Consider the following 6881-nt stretch of genomic DNA (forward strand, 5'->3'; position numbering starts at 1 on the left):
AAAGGCTTGGTCATTGTCGTGAGGCTATTATCACCTGGAGCAAGGATCAACATTTAAACAGTCAACAAGAATTTTTGGCACTCCGAGATCAACTAGAGAATGCAATGAATGCAGATGATAGCACACAGGAAAGCATCGATGTCATCAACAACAACCTTCTAATTGCTTACCAGAATGAAGAATCCTTTTGGAAACAAAGAAGTCGCAACCTTTGGCTAGTCCTAGGAGACAAAACCACGAGTTTTTTTCCATGTTTCCACAAAAGAGAGACGTGCTATCAATACTATCTCCGTTATAGAGCCACAAGAGGGTATACCAGTTTTTGAAGAAAAGGAGATCATTCTAGCAGTGTCTGATTACTTTAATGACATCTTTACCTCCGAGTCAGCATAATGACGAGCAATAGTGGAGGCTGGACTCACTCCTTGTATTACACAAGAGATGAATGAAAAGCTTATCAGAATGCCTTCCAATGTTGAGATAAAAAATGCATGCTTTGTGGTTCATGCTGATAAGGTCCTGGGACCGGATGGATTCTCAGCAAGTTTCTTTCACTCTAACTGGGAAACTATAGGCCCACAGGTTATTTCTGAAGTCCACTCCTTCTTCATCTCCGGCAACCTACCACAAAAGATTAATCACACTCATGTGAGACTTATTCCAAAGATTCCAATCCCTCAAAAAGTGTCAGATTACAGACCTATAACACTCTGCTCGGTTTACTACAAGATCATCTCGAAGATCCTGTCCATGAGACTCCAACCAATCCTGCACTCCTGCATATCAGACACACAATCAACCTTTGTCCCCCAAAGCGCCATAGCTGATAATGTGTTAATAACTCATGAAACACTTCATTACCTTAAGACCTCAGATGCAAAGAAAAGATGCTTCATGGCAGTTAAAACTGACATGAGCAAGGCTTATGATAGGCTCGAATGGGAATTTATCCAGACTGCTCTCGAGAGAATGGGGTTCCACCCCCGTTGGATCCACTGGATCATGCAGTGTGTCAGTACAGTTTCATATTCTTACCTCCTCAACGGTACAGCTTCAGGATCTGTCACACCAGGCAGAGGCATTCGACAGGGCGACCCTCTCTCACCGTACATCTTCATCATTTGCAGTGAGGTTTTATCTAGTATGTGTACCAAGGCGCAAATCCAGGACAGTCTCCTAGGAATCAGAGTCTCAAAAGGCAGCCCGCGGGTTAACCACCTTCTCTTTGTTGATTATACCATGTTCTTCTGTCGCTCTGATCAAAGTAGTTGTCTTAAACTCCTCCAAATCCTGAAACAATACGAACAAGCTTCAGGGCAACAGATCAATAAAGCCAAATCATCAATTACTTTTTCTGCAAAGTCCCTCCAGGAGGTAAAGGACAACGCAAAAACCATCCTTGGTATACAAAAAGAAGGAGGCCAAGGCAAATACCTGGGCTTACCTGAACTGTTTGGGCGAAAGAAGAAGGATCTCTTCAGTGAGATAGTCGATAAAATCAAACAACGGGCACTTACCTGGTCATCTAGATTCCTCTCATCGGCTGGCAAACTTACTATGCTGAAGTCGGTACTCTCTGCTATGCCCACCTACACCATGGGCTGTTTTAAACTTCCAAATAACCTGTGCAAGCGAATCCAATCAGCCTTGACTCGCTTTTGGTGGGATTCAAAATCTGAGAAGAAAATGTGTTGGGTCTCCTGGCAGAAAATGACTAAATCTTTTAAGGAAGGCGGTCTGGGGTTTAAAGACTTACAAACTTTCAATGATGCGCTGCTGGCAAAGGTTAGCTGGAGAATCCTGACCCACCCCACCTGCCTCCTAGCCAAAGTTCTCCTTGGCAAGTACTGTCGTCATACTAGTTTTCTAGACTGTCGAGTCCCCAACTCTTCCTCCCATGGATGGCGAAGCATCTGCATATGACGAGATCTGCTCAAACCCTGGGTTGGTCTAATAGTAGGATCAGGAAGCTCTATTCCACTCTGGCGTGCACCGTGGCTCTCAACGGACCTCCCTAGTACACCAATGGACCCTTCCACGCTAGGATCACACCAATGGATGGTTTCAGATCTCCTCAACCCCGCATCTCTTACCTGGAACATACCGCTCATTCGAGAAGTCTTACCTGATTATGAACTTGATATCCTGAAGATAAAACCCAGCAAACAGGAGGCAGCCGATAGATGGGCATGGCTACCTACTCAGAATGGGATCTACTCCACCAAGTCAGGCTACTATGAAGCACTCTCACCTGATCCACCTCCCCCCGCAACCAACACTCAAAACCAAGTAACACAAGATAATCAGTTTAGCTGGAAAGAACATATATGGGCAGTCAAAACCTCTCCTAAAACAAAACTATTACTCTGGAAGCTAGCTCAGAAAGCATTACCTGTAGGAGAGAACCTAACCCATATAAGGATCAGAAAATCAATACAGTGCCCCCATTGTCAAGTGGTGGAAACAGAGCTTCACCTCTTCTTCAACTGCCCATTTGCAATCAAAATCTGGTCCCAAGCCCCCTTCAAAGAACCTTTCGATTCAACCAAAGTTCCCTCGATCCAATCAGGACTGAAGGCGTTGTCAAAGTTTACCTGTCTGCCCCCATCCGGAATCAGTGATGGACCTTGATATCCTTGGATTTTGTGGCTCATCTGGACTTCACGAAACAACTTAATATTTAGCAAGAAACAGATCCCGCCGGAAGAAGCCCTTCTTCTAGCCATCTTACGAGCGAAGGAATGGCAATAATCCCAGATCCATAGACCCTCAACCCTCCAAATTCTCACCCCCAGACTCTCCATCAATCAGAAACCCAAGATATCAATCTTGTAACTTGTCATACGGATGCATCCTGGATCACAGAAGCGAAGGCTGGACTTGGATGGACTTTCCACAACCGAACCACCAGATCATCGGACAAGGATCAGATCTCGTTCTGCATGTTCGATCAGCTGATGGCCGAAGCGTTGACAACTCTCATCGCCATGGAAGTTGCAATCGAATCGGGCTTCACGCATCTCTCATTCGCCTCCAACTCGCAGCTGCTTGTCAAGGCCCTTAACTCGAAGCTCCAACCGAAGGAGCTTCATGGGATTCAACACGATATCCTTTCTCTATCGACCATTTTCTCTTCCTACTCCTTTTTTTTTATTCTCCGGAATCTGAACCGGCAAGCAGACGAAATAGCTAAACGGGCCTTATTTGTTGTGGTTGTTTAAGTTTGATTAATATTACAAGCCTTTGATCAAAAAAATAAAAAATAATAGTACTTCTGAAATTAAATACAAAAAAGCCCACGGTTCATTTCGATTGTTAAATTTTGAAACTCGGTTTGAAAAACTGAAAGATTTTTATTTTCAATTAATTTTCACTAAACCGAAGAAGGATTATAGCGAAACTTGTTATTTTAGGGTTAATTACAACCCTCTAAATGTCATTCACAAATCCATTGTTGTCTCTTTAACAAAGTTTTTGTCTTTTAACTTGTAAGTGAAAAACTAATTGGCTAATCTACTAAAAAATAAAAATACATGCATCAATAGGTTCTATACTCTTAATGGGTTACCAATCAGACCCAATATCCTACTGAAATATTTAATTTAAAGTATTGAGGTGGGAACAACTATTTAAATAAACTACGAAAACAGAAAAAATAACATGATATTTTGTAACAATGGATACATGTTATAATATATATCCAAGGTCTTTGTGGGAACATCCGAACATGTATTACTTCGAATTGAAAATTCTTGTACAACGCTATCATAAATTGTATATTTACAAAGCCTAAACTATAAAGCGTTTGTAACATCTAGAGTCTTCTTATCTAGAGATATTCATGTAAATGTATAATACGCATGTTATTATTTAAATTGTATACTTAATCAATGAATTACACATAATTCTAATATTACTCGAATCAGATTATGTAAATTTAAACCCTAAATACAAAGTTAAATCGTAAACGTAATTACATAATAGTGAGACATCATCAATGAAAGGTTTAATATACAAGAAAAATCATTAGAACTTGTTACGTTCGAGATAACCTTCTTAAATAGATTAGATTTTACCTACAAAGTACTTATATAGTTATATTAACTCAAATATTTGAATCTGTAATGAGCGCTTTTGATCGGCCACAATTAAATAGATTACTATTTTTGAAAATGGGATATAGGAAATTAGAAAGATGGAACTTTTAGTTTCAAGACAGTTCAACCGAAATACATACACTCTAACTGATCGGGAAGAAACAGATTTGAGAAAATATTTTCACTCAAATGATACAAGGGAAAGCTATAATACGAAAGGAAAAGCAAACTAAAAGATAGATAAGCGGAACTAAACCATCTCTATATACACTCTAATAAACCATTATTTTCAAAATTGTCTATATTAAAAACGTGTAATTCTAAAATTACGTAAATTTAGTAGTAATGAAATTTAAACCGTAAATAAGAAATATAAAGCCTAACCCTAAACTTTTAAGTAATAGTGATACCAGTGGCGGATCTAGAACGAAACTTAGTATGGGGCATTTTCTAAATTAGTGATTAAATTAGGGGTATTTAAATAATTTGTATATTAATTAGGATCAACAACAATATTTTGTATGGGGCATTATTAAAACAAATGACTAAATTAGAGGCATTAAAATAAATTTTATACTAGTTAGTTAAGAAAATTAAAAAATTAGTGTGGGGCACTTGCCACATCCCATGCCTTCCTGCGTCCGCCCCTGAGTGATACATCAGAAATGCAAATATCCATTATCCTGCCGACTTTTGTCATCAATGGAAGGTTAAATAGACAAGAAAACATTAAATCTTTGCTAAAATTGCTATAACATTAAATCTTTGCTAAAATACAATATATATATATATATATATATATATATATTCAAATATTTGGATAGGCGATGAACACATTTTATCTACCAAAATTAATTAGTTTGTTATTTTAGGAATGGATATATGTAAAGGATGGAGTTTTTAAAAAATATTTCACCACTGTTAACCAAAATAAATACGTAGTAATTTTCCAAGTTGACATCTATACAAAAACGTGTAAATTTAAATCTATGAAATTTAAACTCTAAATACAAAACTGCAAGCCGTTAACCCAAATCGTAAATACGTAATAGTGAGACATCCAAAATACAAGTAGGAAGATGCAACTATCCTACAAAATTTTGTTATCAATGGAAGGTTTAGCATGAGAAAAAGCAGTAAAATTTATTACAGTTGAGATAATCTGTTATATAGATTAGATCTTAATTACTTACAAAGCTAATATATTTACTCTATCAAAATTAAATAGATAGCGAGATTAAGAAATGGATGTATAAAAGAGATGGTGTTTTTATTTTTTCCGACGGTTCCACCAAAATAATTTGAAATTTATTTTTAAAGTTAAATAAAGTGATTTAAACTTGGAGCTAGGTTAACCAAAAACCAAAAATTTAGGGCAAGATACCTAAACAAACACCTAAAAGAAGATTAGACAGGAAGCTTGAGATATTCTTTTAAATATCTATCTACATACATTTAATATTTTCGTATATAACCTAGAGATGTATTATTATTTTATTGAAATAATACTCACTCTGTTTTACAAAAAATGTCAATTTGATACAATTTTCACAAATTTTTAAAATACTAGAATATATAAATATGTATTTGTTTAATAAGTGATTAATTAATTTAATTATAGATTAAATATAAAATTTGAAAATATGATGTAAAAATGCATTGAAAATATAAAATGATGCATTGGAAATATAAAATGACACTTTGTAAAATAAAAAATCAAACTCTAAAATGATATTTTTTTTGTAAAACAGATGGAATAATAAAAATAATAAAAATTGGAGAGAAAAAGAGAGACTATTCTCCAAGAAGAGACAGTTTCAATATAAATTGATAGTTGTCATTTCACTAATGGTTCACTTATTAAAACAATTATAATACATTGTTATAATTAAAAATAATAATTGTTTTCTTTCTATTGTTTCTGCCTAATGGAAGTGCTCTAATGTTTACCTACGGTAATAACTACAGTAAAACCTCTATAAATTAATAAGGTCGGGACCATGAAATTTTATTAATTTATAGAAGTTTTAATTATTAATTTATCGATAAATTAATATTTTATTAATTTATGAAGAGATTTTTAATTTTTATAATTTTTTAAAAATTATATTATAAAATAAGATACTTTTGTTATCATTCATAATATTAAAAAAGTTTCTTAATTTATAATTTTGGCTATCGTAATTGTTAAGTTTAGAGTTTAGGTAAAAATGATAAATGTTAGAAGTTTAGAGTTTAGAAGAAATCGCTACTATCATTCATGGTAATGATGAAGTCAAAGAAGATATTACGGTAATTTTAGAAACAAATACATGTACGGAAGCAATTATCGCATTTAGGATTTTCCATAATTTTTGGATGCGATTTGAGAAGATGGCAATGAAAAAGATTAGAGATGAACTCCAATAAGAATGCAAATTCAAGAATATGAAAATAAAAATAGAATCATATTTCACTAGATTTTCTTAGATATATATATATATATATATATATTAATATTATCTTGATTATTAATTTATGATATTGATGGGACCATATGTTTACATAGGATTTCTCAAAAAGTTATTATCTTATTAATTTATCGAAATATGTCATTTTTTACACCGGTCCAACTCAGGACCGAAAGAATTTATTAATTTATAGCGAGTATTAATTTAAAAAATATTAATTTATAGAGGTTCTACTGTATTGTTCATCAAATCTGAAATTTTAAATTTTACTATAACCACAACGATATGTTTTATGTTGTAAAATGAACAGTTGAATTTTCCATGAAAAACTAGA

This window comes from Camelina sativa, chromosome 9 (assembly GCF_000633955.1).
Source record: "Camelina sativa cultivar DH55 chromosome 9, Cs, whole genome shotgun sequence".
Taxonomy (NCBI): Eukaryota; Viridiplantae; Streptophyta; class Magnoliopsida; order Brassicales; family Brassicaceae; genus Camelina; species Camelina sativa.